The sequence below is a fragment of the Oncorhynchus tshawytscha genome, linkage group LG33 (assembly GCF_018296145.1).
Source record: "Oncorhynchus tshawytscha isolate Ot180627B linkage group LG33, Otsh_v2.0, whole genome shotgun sequence".
NCBI classification, from domain to species: Eukaryota; Metazoa; Chordata; class Actinopteri; order Salmoniformes; family Salmonidae; genus Oncorhynchus; species Oncorhynchus tshawytscha.
This window is the reverse complement of record NC_056461.1, coordinates 17,518,706-17,543,473: the sequence shown is the minus strand read 5'-3', so window position 1 is coordinate 17,543,473 and position 24,768 is coordinate 17,518,706. Positions and strand designations below refer to the sequence as shown.

The 24,768-nt window shown below is 42.5% G+C and overlaps 1 pseudogene; it reads left to right on the top strand.

The window, feature by feature from the left end:
• Positions 1 to 24,768, top strand: part of LOC112230499 — a 39,607-nt pseudogene that overhangs the window by 7,354 nt on the left and 7,485 nt on the right.

Sequence of the window (24,768 nt, the reverse complement as noted above, 5' to 3'; positions counted from 1 at the left end):
AATGCATAGTGCCAACTGTACAGTTTGGTGGAGGAGGAATAATGGCCTGGGGCTGTTTTTCATGGTTCAGGCTAGGCCCCTTAGTTTCAGTGAAGGGAAATGTTAACTTTACAGCATACAATGACATTCTTATCGATTCTGTGCTTCCAACTTTGTGGCAACAGTTTGGGGAAGGCCCTTTCCTGTTTCAGCAGGACAATGCCCCCTTGCGCAAAGCGAGTTCCATATAGAAATTGTTTGTCGAGATCGGTGTGGAAGAACTTGATTGGCCTGCACAGAGCCATGACCTCAACCCCATCAAACACCTTTAGGATGAATTGGAACGCCGACTACGAGCCAGACCTAATCACTGAACATCATGCTCTTGTGGCTGAATGGAAGCAAGTCCCTGCAGCAATGTTCCTACATCTCGTGGAAAGCCTTCCCAGAAGAGGGGAGGCTGTTATAGCAGCAAATAGGAGACCAACTCCATATTAATGCCCATGATTTTAGAATGAGATGTTCGACAAGCAGGTGTCCACATACTTTTGGTCATGTAGTGTGCAGTATATGTCCATATGTCAATATGTAATAAATTACAAATAGTTGTGACATATAGCTTTAATTATCATTACCATCATTACTACCGAGGATGAGTAAAGTACTCAGATATAGCCTTTATATGTCCTAATATGGAATGATCAATTAACATTTGCATCATGACACATGTAAGTGGTGGTCCTGGTTTTGAACAGGTCTGCGGGATTGGAGCAATCGAGGCAGAGCGAAATGCAACATTTTGGAATTCTAATGGAATTGTGGAGATAACTGCTCAAATGACATGAATTCCAAAGTTTGCATTGGGGTTGATTTGTTTTGTCAATGTCAGTCTGCCATTTATTTTGAAGGTTAATTTTAGACACAGACAGGGCGAACTTGTTGGACAGTAATTTAGTGGCGGAAATGTTATTGATGCATTTTGCCCCTTTAATTAGGGAGGGCAGCCTTGCACTTGTCACATAGATTTGAACATTGACCATAATTGCCAAAAGGGGAGCATTGAGAGATATGTGTGTCAATGACAATGGCAGGTATATTCTCCATTGTTGGAGTCTATCGTATCTGATTCACCACAGCTGGCTGTGGAAGACCTGCCACAGACACTAGCCATCTGTGTCACTGTCAGAGGAGGGGGTAGACTCGTGCCAAAACCCCAGACTGGCTCTGGTCAGGTGTCCGATTCTACCACCCTGTGACAGAGACAACATATTAGGCCTCTATGCAAAGCACACTGAATCAGATACTGAATAGGATTGTCTTTCAGGTAACACCTTATTTTATCGTTCTTATGACATTTATATGCAGTGGCATAAATATGACATAAGACTTGTTGTTAGGTGTCATGTACAATACATTCAGGTTCACTCATGCCAAAGAAAGTGTTACCATTGATATTTAAGAGGGGACAACAGCATATTAGGATTCTGCCACTCTACCAATCTGGCATGAGACCATCATTGTGCCACACACTAAGCTGATCTATCACAAGCTCCAATTTACCAGATCTGTCTTTATCCTTATTTATCTTGCAGTCTGGCTCTCCCTTTTGCTCATAGTATCTATCTCTTCTCACATTACGGAAGCCGAACGGCATTTGAAAAAAACAAGACAGACGTGTTCCAGATCAAATCACACAATGTGAGGCCATAGAAGAAGCTGAGGTACGGTATGACAATGGCATCATGGTGGCAGAAACCCCTAGTTTAATTCAATGTACACTACATTATAATCATTTCAGCATACTCACTGTACTGCAGTCTCAGACTGAGCTTATTGGGGATTTCCTCGGAAATGCCACTGAGTGTTAAGCACCATCTGTTCTTTGGGGGTTGTGATGGTGCTAGAGATGGGATCTGGGTCACATCTCAGTCCTAAAAAGTGAACATACATAGGTTATGTCTGAGTGACTGCAACACACTGGGTGTTGGTAATAGCCTAGATCTATCTTTTGAGGAGTGAATATAAATTTTTTTAAACATCTGCATTGCTGCAGGTCATCTGAAAATCTGAAAAGTGCAAAATACAAGCGGTTTTATCTAGACCATCATCATTATCCAGTTCAATGTGTTTTGAAATGAGCTTACTGTAGATGAATGTGCCAGGGCTAATTGTCAATTAACCATCACCTAAATTAATAGACCTAGAATTTCTGATAACGTAGGGTAGTTTATTTAATCTCTAAATTGCTACTTTGGGCAACATTTTATCTCTGCAAAATTGCATAGCTACTCAATAATAAGGCCTAGGCTACTGACAACGTTGTAGAAGGACTGGTCTTGTGTTTTTTCATGATGTGACTGAAGTCTGTGAGAGGCACGCATTTTGCCGCGGATTTCTTTACACCTCTAAAAAAATCGCTGCATGAACAATAAGTTTAAAGATCATTCAAATGATCGGCGTTTGGTAACGCAAAGCGGCTTCTGCACAATTGTCCAGGAGTCAAGTTTGGCCTCTTCTTCCCAGCCGAGCGCAGGATCACACTACCAAGCTGAGCTCTTCACAAGTTCAACGACCCGACCGCTGCAATTGACTTCATCAACAAGAACTTGAAGGAAACTGCTCCCCCAGACTGACTGCAGCAACGAGATTGATATTTTGCGTTTCTGCAGTGCAGTGTTTGATAGGTAAGGTCCGACACATGTAGCCTCCTGTTTTTTAAATTTGCATTATACATACATTTTCCTCATTGTTCACTGAAATAGTAAGCCTCTATTCATATAATATATAAATAATAGTATTTATTTTGTCATTGTTTTGTTTTGTTATTTTTTTTCTTGTATGTCAGGTTCGGTCTTCTGCTTACATTTAAAAGGCTATACTAATTTCCTTTTTTCCCAAAGTATGACTCAACAACCTAATTTGGTAGGGCAGTCGACAGGGAGTAAGTACACTTACATTTTCTTATTTTTTCTTTTATTATAAGGGCTGGATCAGCTTTAATATTGCGGAAAAATGGTTGGTTCTATCAATGTAACGTAAACTCACCCCATTCCGCACAAATGTGCGCAACCGCAACATTCAAACAAGACGACAAAGAAAACTAATGGGACTGTGTTGACGTCAAAATTGGGGGTGTGAACTAGGTTTCTATTCAAGCCTTGATCGACATGGCTCTATAGTATATATATTAGTATATATTGGAAAAGTTGAAAAAACTGACCCTCCGTTATATCTTGACATGTCATGTCGTAACGTACAGCACGCATAAAGCAACTATTTCTGTTTTACAATCTCTCTCCACCAGGTGTAGCACTTCTATCATCCCTTAAAAACAAGAAATGGACAGTGACAGGGGTAAGGGGGGATACCAAGTCATTATTTTCATCATCATTGCATGCCATCATCATTCTCAAAGCCGCTGTTTACTTCTAAGAACACTTTAGCACCGCCCTAAAAACCCGATTCAAATTCGACACCAACCTTCAAATAGGTATATAATGTAATGACACATTATATAAACTCTTTATAGTGTTTTATTTACATTTTAGAGGCGATAAGGTGATAAGTTGGACAGATCGCGTGAAAAAAGCAATTTTCTAACACAACATTCTCCTTCTCACTATCACGCATTAGTTTCGCTTCCCCACCCGCCATTTTTAAAAAGACCCGACGGGGCTCATTGCCTGCTTGAATTATGCAGAAACGGGCAGCATTTAGGTCATGTAATTGATTCGGTTGGAAAGGGGAGAAATTGTGCTTTACAATGGTATTAACATTACAGTTGATCTGGAAGTATTACGTTTTTGGGGCACTAAAATAAGGGCAATGTACGAGTTTACGTGAGTTTACGTTAATTGTCTGCATAATTTCCAATCGCCAATATATTTTGGGGGTAAATATATATATATATACAGTATATCACAAAAGTGAGTACACCCCTCACATTTTTGAAAATATTTGAGTATCTCTTTCCATGTGACAACACTGAAGAAATGACACTTTGCTACAATGTAAAGTAGTGAGTGTACAGCTTGTATAACAGTGTACATTTGCTGGGTCCTCAAAATAACTCAACACACAGCCATTAATGTCTAAACCGCTGGCAATAAAAGTGAGTACACCCCTAAGTGAAAATGTCCAAATTGGGCCCAATTAGCCATTTTCCAACCCCGGTGTCATGTGACTCATTAGTGTTACAAGGTCTCAGGTGTGAATGGGGAGCAGGTGTTAAATTTGGTGTCATCGCTCTCACACTCCCTCATACTGACTGGCCACTGGAAGTTCAACATGGCACCTCATGGCAAAGAACTCTCTGAGGATCTGAAAAAAAGAATTTTTGCTCTACATAAAGATGGCCTGGGCTATAAGAAGATTGCCAAGACCCTGAAACTGAGCTGCAGCACGGTGGCCAAGACCATACAGTGGTTTAACTGGACAGGTGCCACTCAGAACAGGCCTCGCCATGGTCCACCAAAGAAGTTCAGAGCACGTGCTCAGCGTCATATCCAGAGGTTGTCTTTGGGAAATAGACGTATGAGTGCTGCCAGCATTGCTGCAGAGGTTGAAGGGGTTCAGCCTGTCAGTGCTCAGACCATATACCGTACACTGCATCAAATTGGTCTGCATGGCTGTCGTCCCAGAAGAAACTCTCTTCTAAAGATGATGCACAAGAAAGCCCGCAAACAGTTTGCTGAAGACAAGCAGACTAAGGACATGGATTAATGACCGGAAGAGAGCTGGGACCACAGTCTCAAAGAAAACCATTAGTAACACACTACGACGTCATGGATTAAAATCCTGCAGCGCACGCGAGGTCCCCCTGCTCAAGCCAGTGCATGTCAAGGCCCATCTGAAGTTTGCCAATGACCATCTGGATGATCCAGAGGAGGAATGGGAGAAGGCCACTCGCTGTGTTTGGAGGAAGAAGAAGGACGAGTACAACCCCAAGAACACCATCCCAACCGTGAAGCATGGAGGTGGAAACAACATTTGGGGATGCTTTTCTGCAAAGGGGACAGGACGACTGCACCGTATTGAGGGGAGGATGGATGGGGCCATGTATCGCGAGATCTTGGCCAACAACCTCCTTCCCTCAGTAAGAGCATTGAAGATGGGTCGTGGTTGGGTCTTCCAGCATGACAACGACCCGAAACACACAGCCAGGGCAACTAAGAAGTGGCTCCATAAGAAGCATCTCAAGGTCCTGGAGTGGCCTAGCCAGTCTCCAGACCTGAACCCAATAGAAAATCTTTGGAGGAAGCTGAAAGTCCGTATTGCCCAGCGACAGCCCCGAAACCTGAAGGATCTGGAGAAGGTCTGTATGGAGGAGTGGGCCAAAATCCCTGCTGCAGTGTGTGCAAACCTGGTCAAGAACTACAGGAAACATATGATCTCTGTAATTGCAAACAAAGGTTTCTGTACCAAATATTAAGTTCTGCTTTTCTGATGTATCAAATACTTATGTCATGCAAATTAATTACTTAAAAATCATACAATGTGATTTTCTGAGATTCCGTCTCTCATAGTTGAAGTGTACCTATGATAAAAATTACAGACCTCTACATGCTTTGTAAGTAGGAAACCCTGCAAAAGGGACATTTTGTACGCTATGACGCTATGTGTGATATATAAACTAATGTATATGTGATTATGATCAGAGCTCTCGAGAATAAACGTCACGGACTATTTTTGACTGGTCTCCGTCTGTTTCATTTCCCCCAGAACCTTACAAACTCTGGGTACAGACGGAGTATTTTAATTGAATTGGTTAATGAATACATAAGAACTAAATTCATCTAACAGTATGTCTCAGTTTTTTGGAGTTGTGTGGTGCCTTAAACATCAGAGTTCTGGGTTTGATTCCTGATTGGGTCTCACAAACTGACAATGTTAACTGGATAAAAGCATCTATAATGACCATCAATCCCACCTTGATTCTTACTTCCTGATTTCTCTCTGTAGATCCATGGTCTGCTGATTGGCCACACTAAGGGTCTAGGTGCTGTTTGGTTCCTGGACAGTGTGCAGATCATTGTGCCAGTCCATGGATAGCAGTACAAGTTCCCAGCCACTGCTGGCTCTGTAAGGATGAGGCTGATGGGAAGATGGAGGTAGAGATCTACCCCAGCGAGACTCTGAACATCGAGAAACGTCACAGGACATTTACTAGAGTTTATGTTCTGAGACAATACATGCATTATACTGTACAGGGCAGTGGGTAGCCTAGTGGTTAGAGTGTTGGGCCAGTAACCGAAAGGTTTTTATTTTGAATCCCCGAGCCAACAAGGTGAAAAATCGATTGAGCAAGGCACTTAACTCTAATTGCTCCAGGGTCACCATTGATAATGGCAAACCCTGGCCATGACTTCACTCTCTGAGGGTGTCACAGGGAGAGTGGGATATGCAAAACACACATATTCCAATTCTCACATGCGTATTAACAGAAATAGGACAAATAAGCTTCACCCTTTACCCGCCTACTGTGCCAGAGAATTCTATTATATCATGTTAAAGTTAAATGAATATATTTACAGTGTGTATTTATTTTGGCCAGAGCAGAGGTAATATTTATACACACTAGGTGCTGTACTAGAGCTTTCAAATACACTGAGGCATTTGTATACACAATGTAGCTACCCAAGTTCTCTCAAGAACACCCAATGGAAAAAGTACAGGAATACTCAAAATGATAGAATACCTACATTGACACTAAATAAACCTGTAACCAGTTGACTTCACTTGATAAATACAGTTCTGTCCTGCAAGTGATGAACTCCTACTTAGTGATTATGATGGATTGTGGGGCATTAGCCCACTCTCCATCATCCTGCCATTGTCTAATTGGTTAGTGACATGTTGCTCTGCCCTCTCGTTTGCAGTGATAAACTATGAGATCACAGCGGTTACGGGGAACATGCACAAAGGTGGCACCAACGTCAATGTGTTCTGTCAGATCTATGGAGAGAACGGCAAGACTGAGCTCATCTGCCTCAAGAGCCGCTCCTACCACTTTGAGCGCGGGACCACAGAGATATTTAAAGTCAGACACGGTCAGTGAACCAGTGGAAGTAGTCTACGGACTACACATTCGTTGGTTTCAAATTGTGTGAAGAAAAGTATTTTCCTTTTTGTGAATTAGTTGTATTCATGAAGAGCACAGCTGTCATTGGTTTTGAGAAGACTTAGCATAAAATCAGTCATGCTGCCATGTTGTGGAGCGATGAGGACAAATCTCTGAATAACCACCATTGGCCTGTCTTACAGTCTCTCACCCCTCAGATCGAGGTACTGAATGTGTGCAAATTATTCAAGATCTGCATTGGGTACGACGGTTCTGGTATGGGCGACGGGTGGTTCCTTGAGACGGTGGACGTCAAAGTGGCTCGCTATGGTGCAGAGGGAGGTGGCGAAGGAGAAGCCGAAGGATGACAAGAAGTAAAAGAAGGAGGAAGAAGAGCATGTGACAGAGCTCCAGGAAGTGGTGGAGAGCGTGACTTTTCCCTGTCAGCGCTGGCTGGCCCGTGACGAGGAGGATGGGGAGATCGTGGTGGAGCTCCTCCCAGAGGACCTCTGAGACCTGGAGGGCTTATGTATACATTAACATCTACGGAGAGATCGGCGACAAGGGACGAGCGGAGACTCAGGAAGACCCAACAACCTGAACACATTTGAGAAAGGGCAGGTGAGACATCTGTCAAAATGATGATGATGATGTCAATATCTGAGTCGCTGTTGAACTACAACCTCTTTCCCATTGACCTAGCTGTTTGATCTTTGTGCACGGTCCCCTGTTGTTAAGAATCAAATACATTTAAAACATTTAAATAATTATTGATAATTGAACAGGTATCTTTTTTATTAACCTTTTATTTATGCCGTTGAACCCTGACCTTATCCTTTGTGGGGTTCAGGAGGACATATTCTCCATCCTGGGCCATCGATCTGGGCGTTCTGAAGAAGCTGAGGATTTGCCATGACAACAGCCAGCATCATGCCGCCTGGTTCCTGGACTAGGTGGAGATAGTGGACAACAAAGACAACACCACGTACGGGAGGGGAGGAGGCATGCACAGGATTACACAATAAGTGAGGATTATTAACCTCTTTACTACACCATTTGAGATAATATTGCCATTTTCTATTTTATTATTACCACTTATCTACATTCTACACCATATGACACACCACACATGTATATCTATATGGCTAGGAAGGTGATTTATATATAAATAGCTGGTCCAAAAAAATCTATGCATCTCTTCCAAGACTGCCTGTATGTTTTGAGAAAAGGTGTGGTTTTTCAGGATATAAAAAGGTCTGCCCATTGGTCTAAGAAAACAACTGCACAGCTCCCCTTGGTGGTCAGAAATTGTATTTATGGGGTTATTATCAAGTCACAGACAGACAGTCAGACAGGCCTAGAAGCCTGGCAGGCTAGGCTAGTGGCAGACAGACAAAAACTGTGTTCTAGGTACTACTTCCCCTGTAAACGGTGGTTGGCACATTGACTAACAGATCACCAGGGAGCTGGTCTCTGTGGACAAGACCTTTTATGAAGAATGGTGATGATGAGGAGGAGGAGGGGAAAGACTCCAGTTCAACACTCGTCCTGGAGCAGAAGGGTGATAAATACACACACAAGGGGCTAGAATTACAAATTGTTTGCTCCCATTAAAAATGTGGTGTATGTTCTATTCCTTCTGGAAAATAACAGATGCAAACATCTAGGCCTAGTTACCCACATTTCATTGTTCAGTATATCATTTGATTGAATAATATCAATGCATTATACCATGAATACATTCTTATCTGATTTGGTTGATCTCTCTCTGTCAGCCATGTCTACCACCTTCACAATGAGGGTAAAGACTGGAGACAAGAAGTATGTGGACACCGATGCCAACGCATTTGCCACCCTGTACGGCACAAAAAATATATTTTGATATTACACACGTTTGTGTCTGATCGTGTTCATTTGAATATACTACTAACTATGCCATTTACTGCTGTGTGTTTCCACAGGCAGTTATGTGATACGAATACATAAAACAGAGAGGTTTCATCCGACACATTGGTGCGGCAGCCTTCCGGGTTAACTGAGCAGTGTGTCAAGAAGCAATGGACAGAGCAGTGTGTCAAGAAGCAGTGTTTCGGTGCACGTATGGCTCTCGACCTTCGCCTATCCCGAGTCGGTACCGGAGTTGGAGCGATGGGACAAGACCGTAACTACGAATTTAGATATCACGAAAATGGGGGAGATCACAAAAAAGACTGAGAGACCGACAGACAGACACACACACAGTCCTTGTGATATGATGTGTTATGCCTGTGCAGCGGCCGCAGCAGGCTGGTTCCTTGACTGGGTAGAGGTTGAATGCCCCGTCCCTGGGCCAGATGCTACGGTTCCCCTGTGGTCGCTGGCTGTACAAGGGAGAGGAAGAACAACAACGGGACCATCGTCAGGGACTTGTTCCCTGCAGACCTCCAGACTGATTTCGACAAACCATGTAAGAACCAACCTGCAACGTGCTATACTTAGATAACCCATATTATAGCCTACTAGCCAGCATACCACTACCCTATACAGTTTTAGTATCTTATATCATACCATATCAGGTCATATCTGACATACCAGAAATGCCAGTCTAAAGCACACTGTACTTATTGTAGATAATCCATATCTTACAGGACCTTATCCTACCAACTACCATGCCATATCATACCCTTGTTTCCCCTCTGTCGCAGTTGTGCCATACGAGAACAAAACCAGTGACCTGTTTGCAGCGGGTACAGATGCAGACGTGTTCACCGTGCTATACGGTCGAGGCGGGGTGTGCACCCAGCAGAGGACTCTCTGTGTCAACAAGAGGGAGCGGACCATGTAGTTTTTCGAGGGTAGCTGATGACATGTTCATAGTTGAGGTACAACCACACAGTAGTCGCCTATTAAAACACTGTATAGAGCAGACAGTTGAGTAAGGAATATATGGTTATTTAATGAGGGTGATGGTGATGATGAAGAGGATGACAATGTGGGTGATGATGCTCTTGATCCTCATGATGATGATGATGTTTCTGTAACACCATGCAGTTGGAGGACATGGGCGACGTCATAGAGAAGATCTATAGTGGTCATGACAGCTGAGGGAGAAACTGAGGCTGGTGTCGTTTAAAAAAGCTTGCACTGTGAAATAGCTCACAATCAATGATTATTGTGAGCATTTTTAGGATCGCGGTTAGAGCAGACGACTGCTGAGGAAGAGAAAGATACACAGGAGAAAGGCTACTTACTCAGCTACAGATCTAGGATACGCTTACCCTTCACAAATCCTAACCTTAATATGGGGGAAAATGCACAAAACTGATCCTAGTCCAGTGTCAAAGATCAGAGCAATACTACACCCGTCTTCAGTAAAAAGAGACGGATGACATCATATTATAAATCAAAACAATACAATTTCTAGTCACAAGATGGTGCTCTTCTCCTCACGGAGAGACCTGGGTGTGTTATCAGTCACTCACGCATTGCTGCTCTATCTCTCTAGGGGTCGGAGACTATCGTCTTCCCTTGTGAGTGTTGGCTGGCCAAGTCAGAGGATGACGGAGAGACAGTGAGAGAATTAGTACCTTCTGACATCATAACGGAGAAACTACTACGAGACGGAACCCTGAAAGTCAGCGAGATTGAGGTGGAAGATGCACTGGAGAGTACATACACACAAACACAAGCGAACACACACGCACACGCACACGCACACACACACACACACACACACACACACACACACACACACACACACACACACACACACACACACACACACACACACACACACACACACACACACACACACACACACACACACACACACACACACACACACACACACACACACACACACACACACACACACACACACTTGAGGAGGAAGACTCAGTGGAAAGTACACATGCACACACATACACACCGGAGGCCGGCAATTACAGCAGAATGTGCCTTTTCGTTTGTCAGATTCTTTGTCTGCCTGACAGGTAAATGATGTGGCAGTTCTCTGCTCTAAATTGATGTCTTTCTCCGCTGCAGTCACACAGTGTTGGGAATTTGTTCCCATTTGGACACTTTAGCCCATTATTATGCTTTCTGTCTGTGGGTTATCTCAGTCTGTGTTTTCTGTTATCTGTGTCCACCTACAATGTGTCTGTGATGATGGGTGACATTTACAACGCGGGCACAGATGCCAACGTTTTCCTCACCATCTACAGAGACCTGGGCGGCACTGGTGAACACAAACTCTGCAAGTTTGAGATAAACTGCAACAAGTTTGAGAGGGGAGCGGTAAGAGACAGAACAACACACCATATCCATAACCAGGACTTTCTGTCATTTCTGTATATTATTTGTACTTGAGTAGGTTTATTGGCTTTTGCATCACAACATAAAAGGTAGTGATGTTGTTATACAATAATTGTACAGTGATATTTTTAATTTTTAATTATTTATTTATTTCACCTTTATTTAACCAGGTAGGCAAGTTGAGAACAAGTTCTCATTTACAATTGCGACCTGGCCAAGATAAAGCAAAGCAGTTCGACAGATATAACGACACAGAGTTACACATGGAGTAAAACAAACATACAGTCAATAATACAGTATAAACAAGTCTATATATGATGTGAGCAAATGAGGTGAGAAGGGAGGTAAAGGCAAAAAAAGGCCATGGTGGCAAAGTAAATACAATATAGCAAGTAAAACACTGGAATGGTAGATTTGCAGTGGAAGAATGTGCAAAGTAGAAATAAAAATAATGGGGTGCAAAGGAGCAAAATAAATAAATAAATAAAATACAGTAGGGAAAGAGGTAGTTGTTTGGGCTAAATTATAGGTGGGCTATGTACAGGTGCAGTAATCTGTGAGCTGCTGCTCTGACAGTTGGTGCTTAAAGCTAGTGAGGGAGATAAGTGTTTCCAGTTTCAGAGATTTTTGTAGTTCGTTCCAGTCATTGGCAGCAGAGAACTGAAAGGAGAGGCCAAAGAAAGAATTGGTTTTGGGGGTGACTAGTGAGATATACCTGCTGGAGCGTGTGCTACAGGTGGGAGATGCTATGGTGACCAGCGAGCTGAGATAAGGGGGGACTTTACCTAGCAGGGTCTTGTAGATGACATGGAGCCAGTGGGTTTGGCGACGAGTATGAAGCGAGGGCCAGCGAACGAGAGCGTACAGGTCGCAATGGTGGGTAGTATATAGGGCTTTGGTGACAAAACGGATTGCACTGTGATAGACTGCATCCAATTTGTTGAGTAGGGTATTGGTGGCTATTTTGTAAATGACATCGCCAAAGTCGAGGATTGGTAGGATGGTCAGTTTTACAAGGGTATGTTTGGCAGTGAAGGATGCTTTGCTTTGTTGCGAAATAGGAAGCCAATTCTAGATTTAACTTTGGATTGGAGATGTTTGATATAGTAGTAACCGAAAGGTTGCTAGATCAAATCCCTGAGCCGACAAGGTAATCTGCCCATGAACAAGGCAACCCACTGTTCCTAGGCCGTCAATGTAAAGAAGAATTTGTTCTTAACTGACTTGCCTAGTTAATAAACGTTAAATAAAAAATTATACTGCTTGTGCTAAATGTGCCTCCTATTTCAGGTGGATACATTTTCCGAAGAGGCGGTGGACCTGTACCAGGTGTTTAGAATTAAGATTCGCCATGAAAACAGCATGGTGAATGCTGATTGGTACCTGGACCACGTGGAGGTGGTTGATGAGGATCTGTAGGAGGTGTTAGTGTTCGATGTAGGAGCGCTAGTTGTGAAGGAAAAGAGAGGACAAAAGCATAAGAATGTTCTATGTCAAGGTACTGTGTTTGTGTGCCGCAGTGTGTATACACCAATATATGTGTGAACTGTACTTCTACTAGGCAGGTCAGTTAAGAACACATTTTTTATTTACAATGACGGCCTACCAAAAGGCAAAAGGCCTCCTGCCTGGGGCCTGGGACAATTTCTTTTAAATAAATACAATATAAATATAGGACAAAACACACATCACAACAAGAGTGTGTCAATGTGTGTATGTGCATGCATATGTGTGTGTGAGTGCGTACATGTGTATGAGCACACAGAACCCTGACAAAGTGTGTGTTACCTGACCTGTATATTCTCACAGGGTTATGAGGGGGAGAGGGAGACTTTCCAAGGCAGGAAGAAGAGCTAAGCTCTGATCATGAAGAGTGTAGACTACAGCAACATGAACAAGAGGAGTAATACGAATGAGGACATCCAAAAGAAGAGCACCAATAAATAAACACAATACTGCCAATATAAACCCACACACACAAGCACATAGAGAGTTGTGATAAAATACTGTATTTCACCAGTTGCATACATTGCAATAAGCTGATTGATCACTCCAGAAATAAGTATTTATTCACATTACACTTTGTAGAGGCAGGGTTTGGAGAAACAACTGTACACATTATTATACATACAGTCAAAACACATTACCTTACCACATTACCATGCCATACCACTTCACCATCTCAACAGGGGCAGAGAAGGAAGCCAGTACCAGCAGCAGGGTCTGTGGTCACCATGGGACACCCATGGGACACCCAGACGGAGAGGCTGTGGCTGGACCTGCCTGGGGAGAAGAGGTGCTTCGATTCTGGGTCTCTGGAGTCCTTCGAGTCGCATGGCGTTGATGTGGGAGAGATCAGGAAGGTGGAGGTATGGGTCACATGACATTAAGAATACAGAATATTCATATCCCAAAGAAAAGTGGTGGTGTACGAAATATACTGTAGATAAAGAAAGAAAATGCCCGCACATAGTTTAATGCTGCTACAATGAGTGCTTTATTCCTGTACCATGTTACACAAACAGCGTTTAGACACAGAAGTCTTCATCAAGTGCAAGGGTCACAACACATACGCTGATGGATGTAGTTGCTCCATGCCCGGGATATAGCTCAGATGGGGCCTCTCCTGAGAGCTGCTACCTAGCTGTTGCCATGCCAACCAAAGGGGTCAAATACGTTTTCCAGTGTAAGTGCTGGTTATGGAAACAGGATGAGCCTGAGCTCAATTTCGAGTCTTATAGGAAAGGGTCTGAATACTTATGTAAATAAGGTTTTTATTATTTTATACATTTGCAAAAATGTTAATCCATTTTAGAATAAGGCTGTAACGTAACAAAATGTGGAAAAAGGGAAATGGTCTGGATAATTTATATATTTAAATATATATATATATATATATATATATATATATATATACATATATATATATATATATCACCTTTATTTAACCAGGTAGGCCAGTTGAGAACAAGTTCTCATTTACAACTGCGACCTGGCCAAGATAAAGCAAAGCAGTGCGACACAAACAACAGAGAGTTACACTTGGCATAAACAAACGTACAGTCAATAACACAATAGAACAGTCCATATACAATGTGTGCAAATGAAGTAAGATTAGGGAGATAAGGCAATAAACAGGCCATAGTGGGAAAATAATTACAATTTAGCAATTAAACACTGGAGTGATAGATGTGCAGAAGATGAATGTGCAAGTAGAGATACTGGGATGCAAAGGAGCAAGAAAACAAAAACAATATAGGGATGAGGTAGTTGGGTGGGCTATTAACAGATGGGCTATGTACAGGAGCAATGATCTGTAAGCTGCTCTGACAGCTGATGCTTAAAGTTAGTGAGGGAGATATGAGTCTCCAGCTTCAGTGATTTTTGCAATTTGTTCCAGTCATTGGCAGCAGAGAACTGGATGGAAAGGTGGCTAAAGGAGGAGTTGGCTTTGGGAGTGATGCGTGAAATATACCTGCTGGAGCGCATGCTACGGGTGGGTGCTGCTATGGTGACCAGTGAGCTGAGATAAGGCGGGGCTTTACCTAGCAAAGACATATAGATGACCTGGAGCCAGTGGGTTTGGCGATGAATATGAAGCGAGGACCAAAATATGACCCACACATTTTAAAACCATGTCTATCTTTATTTCCCAAACACAATTTATATTTGTCTTTTAATAATTTTTAGCATCTTTTAACACAGGCTTACACTTAAACTTTTTTTTTTTTACACTCATAGCATAGGCCAGGTCCTGTTGTTCCCTCATATCCCAGCAATAATGCCTTGTATTACACCTGGGAAGAAAGCACTTCAATTTGCTGAACTTGCCATTGGCTCAACCATTGACTGAACTTACCCTATGGCCATTGGCACAACTTACCCCAAAACAAAAATGTTTACTATATTAGCTCACTCAGCTACAAGGATGCACTTTCATGCTAGGTTTAGGACCTCATATTGAAGCTTATGAAGACCCCAACTGATGTATAAAACAATCTACTTTGGTTTAGATACAAGCATCATGTACTTCTAACACAATTCATTTGACTTGGTGAAAATCTGTTTTCTTCCTTCAGACTCTATGAAATTATGACCTCTTGCTAAATATTTGGTCACATGATTTATTTTTTGAATGGTTTCCTAGATTCAAGGGTGGCTCAACTTAACCCTTTGGCTCAACCTACCCCATTCTCCCCTACAAGGAAATGTCTTAACATGTACTTTTTGTCACATTGATTTGTTTGGTTGATTTATCGGTTTGGTTTACCTGGCAGCATATGTTATCTCATCAATTAAACAAATATGAATTGTTTAATTTGATTGAGTGATTGATTTATTTACTGATTATTAATCATTGTCTGTCTGTAATTGTCAGATCATCTATGAGGTGACGGTGGTGATGGGAGATGTTCTGAATGCAAGAGCAGACACCCAGATCTACCTGTCTGTGTTCTGGGCTAACATCACTACAGAGGGGATCTTGCTGCAGAAGAATGAGGACAGGTACATTACCACACACACACCTGACCCTGACCAAACACACACCTGACCAATTTCTCACACCTGACCAAACGTTCACAGGCAACCAAACACACTGATTAAACGCTATCAAACACACCTGACCCAAAAGTTCACCCACATGACCAAATGTTCACACTTCAACAAATGCATAAATTTAACACACCCAAATAAACACACCCCAATTAGCCAACATAAAGTGGTTTTGAAACGACCAAACTGCAATTCCACATTCATCCACATAAAAAACTATATTTGAATAGTTGTACTTACTGTAGTTCACAGTGCATGTGATGTGGACTAGTGGTGTGTTTACAAAGACTCTCCCATAAAGCATTGCGCTCACACTCTGGCTGTCTTTAGGATTGAGCGGGGTCAGGAGGACATGTTCACCCTGGAGGTCGAGGACATTGCTCCCCTGAGGAAGATGAAGGCTCGTATCGACGGCTCAGGTAGCCAATCTGACTGGTTCCTGGATAAGGTCAGCACTGACATGTCACAGTTTACCAGCTCAATACAACACAGTCTTTGTATTTGACCTTTCTGAGCAGTAATTGCTCCATGTTTACAGTAAGAATATAATACAGTACCATACAGTCAGTGGAGGCTCCACATAGGAGGAAGGGGAGGACCATCCTACTCAGTGAATTTCAGGGGGGGGGGGATAGTTTTAACATAGATAAGTTATCCTTTTTAGATAAAACTATACTACACTGAACAAAAGTATAAATGCAACATGGAACAATTTTCTAATATTTTTCTGAGTTACAGTTCATATAAAAAAATCTGTCAATTGAAATACATTCATTAGGCCCTAATCTATGGATTTCACATGACTGAGAATACAGATATGCATCTGTTGATCACAGATACCTTTAAAAAGGTAGGGGCGTGTATTGGAAAACCAGTCAGTATCTAGTGTGACCACCATTTGCCTCATGCAGCGCGACACGACACATCGATTGTGGCCTGTGGAATATTGTCCCACTCCTCTTCAATGGCTGTGCGAAGTTGCTGGATATTGGCGGGAACTGGATCATGCTGTCATACACGTCGATCCAGAGCATCCCAAGCCTGCTCAATTGGTGACATGTCTAGTGAGTATGGAGACCATGGAAGAACTGGGACATTTTCAGCTTCCAGGAATTGTGTACAGATCCTTGCGACACAGAAGTTTTTGCGCCTGGTCAAAGACAGCTGTTGTGTTGTGCACTAAAGTCCACAAGCAAAGGGAAAAGGTGAGAGGAGGAGATGCGAGAAGGAATTATGCAACTAGCAAAGTAGCGGACTAAACTCCACTCCATGGTGAAGGAAGTTTATGATTTCACCGAGAGAGAGAACGAGAGACCAGGCTTTGTGGAATCTAGCACCGACTACATAGATACACCCAAGTCAATACTTTAAAAAAAATTTAATCATGAAACCCTGTACCTATGTTTGTCCTCTGTAGTTGTGTTCCTTTCTCTGTTTGCTGAAATCCACACCTTTTCAATAAGGGTTCATCAAATACAACCGCCTACTTTTTGCTAATTTCTTATGGCAGTTTAGTGTGAATGTGCATGTGTCAATTTAATAAATGCCCACGGCGAGGTGTGGTTTAATGTGACCACTCCCTCGAGTATGGTACAGCCGTGTACCATGCTGACCACACCGCTCGCGTTATGTGCCCGAGCATTGCAAAATAAATTTACACATACATTATTCAATCATTGCATCCACACTGCTCGCACGTCTGCATAGCCAGGCGCTAAAATAGAACTTGGTTCTATTTGTGACGCTTGATGCGCTGAAAGTCCTGCCTCTCCCATCTCCTCATTGGTTTTTAGGAGCATATATCCACATGGGTAAACTGAGGTCCACACTCCAGTCCAGTTGGTGGTGGTAATGCACCTTAAAGTTGGTTGCCAACCTCCATATAAAGTCCAAAGAAGAAGACGACTGAAGGAAGAGAGATTACTGGACGCAAACTTGGTTTACCCTTTTATCTGTGGATTCATTTTCAGAGTAGAGGACCTTGTGCATTTCTGGTAAAATATCAACCCAATGTTTATATCCTGGGACAAATTAGCTAGCAAAGCAAGCTAAATTGGCATGAATGTTGAATGATTTTCGACCTGTCCCCAAATGAATATAGTTGGTTCAGAGTTAGTTTTGATATTTCAACCTGTCTGGCCTGATCACGTCTGGTGTGGATTGACAAAATCAACATGCGCATGCCCGGTGTAGTCAGCATGGTAGGGCACTCCCGTTAGTCCCATGTAATTAGCCTAACTTCGGCGGCATCCACTTTTTTGTCATTTCAGTAAACGTTTTCAGCAGCCTCACGTGTCGATACTAACATACAGTGGGGCAAAAAAGTATTTAGTCAGCCACCAATTGTGCAAGTTCTCCCACTTAAAAAGATGAGAGAGGCCTGTAATTTTCATCATAGGTACACTTCAACTATGACAGACAAAATGAGGAAAGCAAATCCAGAAAATCACATTGTAGGATTTTTAATGAATTTATTTGCAAATTATGGTGGAAAATAAGTATTTGGTCAATAATAAAAGTTTATCTCAATACTTTGTTATATACCCTTTGTTGGCAATGACAGAGGTCAAATGTTTCCTGTAAGTCTTCGCAAGGTTTTTTGGCCCATTCCTTCATGCAGATCTGCTCTAGAGCAGTGATGTTTTGGGGCTGTTGCTGGGCAACATGGACTTTCAACTCCCTCCAAAGATTTTCTATGGGGTTGAGATCTGGAGACTGGCTAGGCCACTCCAGGACCTTGAAATGCCCGGGCGGTGTGTTTGGGATCATTGTCATGCTGAAAGACCCAGCCACGTTTAATCTTCAATGCCCTTGCTGATGGAAGGAGGTTCTAAGTTTAATGTGACAGCTTTACTATCTTTGTAACGGTTCTCTTTAGTTGAAGGAGAGGCGGACCAAAATGCGGCGTGATGATGATTCATGTTTCATGAGCCCCTCAGCCCCGAGCAGCTGCCCCTCTGTCCCGAGCAGCTGCCCCTCTGTCCCGAGCAGCTGCCCCTCTGTCCCGAGCAGCTGCCCCTCTGTCCCGAGCAGCTGCCCCTCAGTCCAGTGGGGTCATTAAGTAGGGTCGCCGTGGCTAGGAGGCCACGGAAGCGGACAAGGTGGGGGACTAAGACTACGGTGAAGTGGGGGCCACGTCCAGCACCAGAGCCGCCACCGCGGACAAATGCCCACCCAGACCCTCCCCGATAGGTTCAGGTTTTGCGGCCAGAGTCCGCACCTTGGGGGGGGTACTGTCACACCCTGACCATAGTTTGCTTTGTATGTTTCTATGTTTTGGTTGGTCAGGGTGTGATCTGAGTGGGCATTCTATGTTGGATGTCTTGTTTGTCTATTTCTATGTCTGGCCTGATATGGTTCTCAATCAGAGGCAGGTGTTAGTCATTGTCTCTGATTGGGAACCATATTTAGGTAGCCTGGGTTTCACTGTGTGTTTGTGGGTGATTGTTCCTGTCTCTGTGTTTTGCACCAGATAGGGCTGTTTTGAGTTTTCACATTTCATTGTTTTGTAGTTTATTCATGTATAGTTTTCCTTTATTAAACAAACATGAATCATCATCACGCCGCATTTTGGTCCGCCTCTCCTTCAACTAAAGAGAACCGTTACAAAGATAGTAAAGCTGTCACATTAATAAACTTATGTCAGTTTGTTTACCCCTAGCTTTTTTGTCAGTTAGCTGACGTCGTCGAGAGAAGGTAATCCTGATATAATTCGCTAGTCTTAGTAATGCTGCATAACTACTTCCAGTCTTTGCCTGCCCTTGAATGGTCTAGTTATTTAGAAAAATGTATTCTTGTTGGCTTGGCTATATGTCCTTTCAATTTACCTCCTACTGGCCCTCCAACACCACTTTCAGCAGCATCTGGTCTCCCATCCAGGGACCAACCCTGCTTAGCGTCAGTGTCAAGCCAGCATAGCAGTGGGATGCAGGGCAGTATGCTATAAACATGGAATTTCGCAGATAACTTTATAAACCTGGTACATTTTCTGAGATACTAATAAATAATGAGATAGAAATCAAAGAAATACTTATTTTTTTACAATTTTATAGCCTAGATATAATTTACAAACGTCATCGGAGATTCAATTGACATGCTGAATTGCCATTTGAGAAACAGAAACTAGCAAAAAGTTGGTTGTATTTGATTAACGTTTATTGAAATGGTATAGATTTCAGTAAACAAAGAAAGGCACGCAAGTACAGAGGACAAACATAAGTACAAGGTAGTCATTTCATGATATTTTTGGGGAAGTATTGACCTTGGGCAAATCGATGTAGTCAGAGCTAGATTACACAAACCCTGGCCTCTGCTCCACTCTGTTGGTGAAGTTCATCATAAACTTCCTTCACATTGGAGTTGACTGTAGTCCACTACATGCATAGAGAGGATGTTGTATGTGACTGCTATGAAATTGAACTGTGTGTGGGTGATCAAGGGTGTATTCAGTCCGCCGATTCTGTTGCAAAACATTTCACTAACGGAACTAACCGGGGAAGGACCTGGATTCGTCCAATAGAAACTTTGGCTTTCCTTGCAAAACAGACGATTTTGGGACTGTTTGGACTATTGATTACTTACATCCCACATCAGCTACTAGCAGGGGTATTTAACTCTTATCCTACGAGGTCCAGAGCCTTCTGGTTTTCTGTTCTGCATGACAATTAATTGCACACACCTGGTGTCCTGGTTCTAAATCAGGCTCTGATTAGAGGGGAGCAATACAAAAATGGAACTGGCTTCGAGGTCCAGAGTTGAGTTTAAAGGTACTAGAGCTGTGCCTACATGGCCATACTCATAATCGTATTCGTAAATTGACAGTTAATAATAATCGGATCAGATGATACTTGTGGTCGGGAAAAAAGGAAGTGTTTTAATATGCCTAAATATATGTTGGCAAAATTCCTCCCTACACATTCTGACCTCAAAATAATTGCAGATTAGGAGCAGTGTGCGGAGGGGGGTGTGTGTGTCTCTCCTCAACTTGCAGCGGGCAGCCAAGTTTGCTGTCACTCAGTCAGAATGCACAACACATACAGGCAAGAGTGTGCAAGGCGGTATTGAATGTGTCACTCACTGTCTGTCATCTTGATTACTCCAATTGATCTCAACCTGTGCACCTACGTTATGAACTTTCATTTGTAGGCTAGGCTGTAGCAACCTCACGATGGATATAGGGCAAATTGAAGTATCATGTAGTAGCCTACGTCTAGTGATGTTTCACATGACGAAAAGTATGTGGACACCTGCTCATTTAAAAAATCATTAGCATTGATATGGAGTTGGTCCCCTCTTTGCTGTTACAACAGCCTCCACTCTTCTGGGAAGGCTTTCCACTAGATGTTGGAACTAGAGGTTCCGATTATGATTTTTCAACGCCGATACCAATTTATTGGAGGATCAAAAAAAGCCATAGGTGCACAGAATGTAAAAAATATATATATATATATATTTGTAACAATGACAACTACAACAATACTGAATTAACACTTTTATTTTAACTTAATATAATACATAAATAAAACATCTATTTAGTCTCAAATAAATAATGAAACATGTTCAATTTGGTTTAAATAATGCAAAAACACAGTGTTGGAGAAGAAAGTAAAAGTGCAATATGTGTCATGTAAAAAAGCTAACGTTCCTTGCTCAGAACATGAGAACATATGAAAGCTGGTGGTTTCTTTTATATTTCCAGTTAAGAAGTTTTAGGTTCTAGTTATTATAGGAATGATAGGGCTATTTCTCTCTATACCATTTGTATCTCATTTACCTTTGACTATTGGATGTTCTTATAGGCACTATAGTATTGCCAGCCTAATCTCGGGAGTTGATAGGCGTGAAGTCATGAACAGCGCTGTGCTTCAAGCATTTCGAAGAGCTGCTGGCAAACGCATGAAAGTGCTGTTTGAATGAATGCTTACGAGCCTGCTGCTGCCTACCACCGCTCAGACTGCTCTATCAAATATCAAATCATAGAAATATGAGCTTTAGGTCATTAATATGTTCAAATACGGAAACAATTATTTTGAAAACAAAACTTTTATTCTTACAGTGAAATACGGAACCGCTCTAAGTCTAAATATTGCTGTTACATTGCACAACCTTCAATGTTATGTCATAATTATGTAAAATTCTGGCAATTATAATTACGGTCTTTGTTAGGAAGAAATGGTCTTCACACAGTTCGCAACGAGCCAGGCGGCCCAAACTGCTGTATATACCCTGACTCTGCTTGCACAGAACGCAAGAGCAGTGACACAATTCCGCTAGTTAATATTGCCTGCTAACAAGAATTTCTTTTAACTAAATATGGAGGTTTAAAAACATATATTTGCGTATTGATTTTAAGAACGGCATTGATGTTTATCGTTAGGTACAGTGCTTTTTTCATGAAAGTGCTTGTTAAATCATCACCTGTTTGGTGAAGTAGGCTTTGATTCGATGATAAATTAACAGGCACCGCATTGATTATTTGCAACGCAGGATAAGCTAGTTAAACTAGTAATATCATCAACCATGTGTGGTTAACTCGTGATTATGTTAAGATTGATTGATTGTTTTTTATAAGATAAGTTTAATGCTAGCTAGCAACTTACCTTTGCTCCTTGCTGCACTTGCGTAACAGGTGGTCAAGCCTGCCACGCAGTCTCCTCGTGTAGTTCAATGTAATCAGCCATAATCGGCATCCAAAAATGCTGATTACCAATTGTTATGAAAACTTGAAATCGGCCCTAATTAATCGTCCATGCCGATTAATCGGTCGACCTCTAGTTGGAACATTGCTGTGGGGACTTGCTTCCATTCAGCCACGAGCATTAGTGAGGTCGGGTACTGATGTTGGGCGATTAGGCCTGGCTCGCTGTCAGCGTTCCAATTCATCCCAAAGGTGTTCGATGGGGTTGAGGTCAGGGCTCTGTGCAGGCAAGTCAAGTTCTTCCACACCGATCTTGACAGACAATTTCTGTATGGACCTCGCTTTCTGCACAGGGGTATTGTCATGCTGAAACAGGAAAGAGCCTTCCCCAAACTGTTGCCACAAAGTTGGAAGCACAAAATCGTCTATAATGTAATTGTATGCTGTAGCAATTATTTCCCTTCACTGGAACTAACGGGCCTAGCCCAAACCATGAAAAACATCCCCAGACTATCATTCCTCCTCCACCAAACTTTACAGTTGGCACTATGCATTCAGGCAGGTAGCATTCTCCTGGCAACCGCTAAACCCAGATTTGTCCGTCGGACTGCCAGATGGTGAAGCATGATTCATCACTCCGGAGAACGCGTTTCCAGCTATAGCAGGGCAGAAATTTGACGGAAATCCTATGACGGTGCCACGTTGAAAGTCACTGAGCTCTTCAGTATGGGCCATTCTATTGCCAATGTTTTTCAATTTTATACACCTATCAGCAACGCGTGTGGCTGAAATAGCCGAATCCACTAATTTGGCCATGTAGTGCACATTGACCTGCGTGAATGGAATATGAATGATAGTAACCAGGTGTTATTAATACGAAAATAACAGGTGTTATTCACTAAGTGCCCAACGCACGTGAGAGAGAAAGGGAGAGACATGGGTTGATGTCTGTAAGGGCTCGATTCAATCCGTATCGCTGAAGTTCAGCACTATAGCGCGATTTACATTTTATAAGTAATTTCTGATTGAGCCGACATATGCAGCGTTTGGGCGAATCGTGAATGCAGCCTCCACTAACGCAGGAACATTGCCTTTACATTTGTATTTTTGTATTGCGCTGTAGCACAGGTCTTCAGTGCTACGGATTTGATCGAGCCCTAAAGTCTTAGGTCACAGGGTTGCTCAATCCCCAACATCCCTCTGACTTTTTCTCTCACACTTGCTCTTTCTCTCACACACACACACACACACACACACACACACACACACACACACACACACACACACACACACACACACACACAAATCTCTACCTGCAGGCGATAGGTCACTGCATAATTCAGCCATACACACCAGACAGACACACTCACACAGCTCTGCACGGTAGGGGTAAGAGTTTGTCTGGGGTGAGCTTCATTGAATGGCACATGAGTGTATTGACCCATTTCAGTCAGTGTGCGGTTGGAGCAGGCAGGCTTCAGATACTGGGCTGAATTTGTTCTCCCCAGACACAGACAGACACAGGCACAGTAATGAGCAATAGCAGAAGCACAATGCTTTATCCCAATGTTTTACTGTTTTATGTGGTGTCAAGGGGGTTGTGAATAACACAAGACAGCAAAAAGACATTGGACAAAGTTGAATTGTATTGTATAACCCTGTCATGAAATATATGACACACTCACCTTCCTTGATATTTTATGATGTGACATCACAGGGGCATTGTTAATTGTCTCAATGTATTACCATACCAATTAGTTGTGATATGTATTTGTTGTTGACAGAAGTAGTACATGCACTAAGAATTGCAATACAACAATTCTGAACCACCCCCCTCACACACCTTCTCCTACATTTTGAGGTTTCTCATTGAGACATAATTGTGTTCCAGTTCTATTTGACGGTTAATATTAAACTGGCAGATGGCTTCCCCCTGTCAGAACAATATGAACACTGGCCCCAAATTCACTTCGATGCCAAGACTTTACCTTACCACAGGCATTTCCTATGCAGTAACAACCCCTCCATGTCTTTCCATATCACCCAGCCTGCCTGTAGACTAGTGAAACACTAGCAGGAAAGGCTCATACCCAGTCGTGTCGGTCTGTGGCTGGGCCATGTCCTTGGACTGACCCAGTAGCTGTACAGCATCCCAAACAGATGTGTGCTAACGTTATGGATTACACACACCGTGCCTGTTTATTCAAATGGCCACTGCAGTGAACTGGGCACACAGCCAGCATGC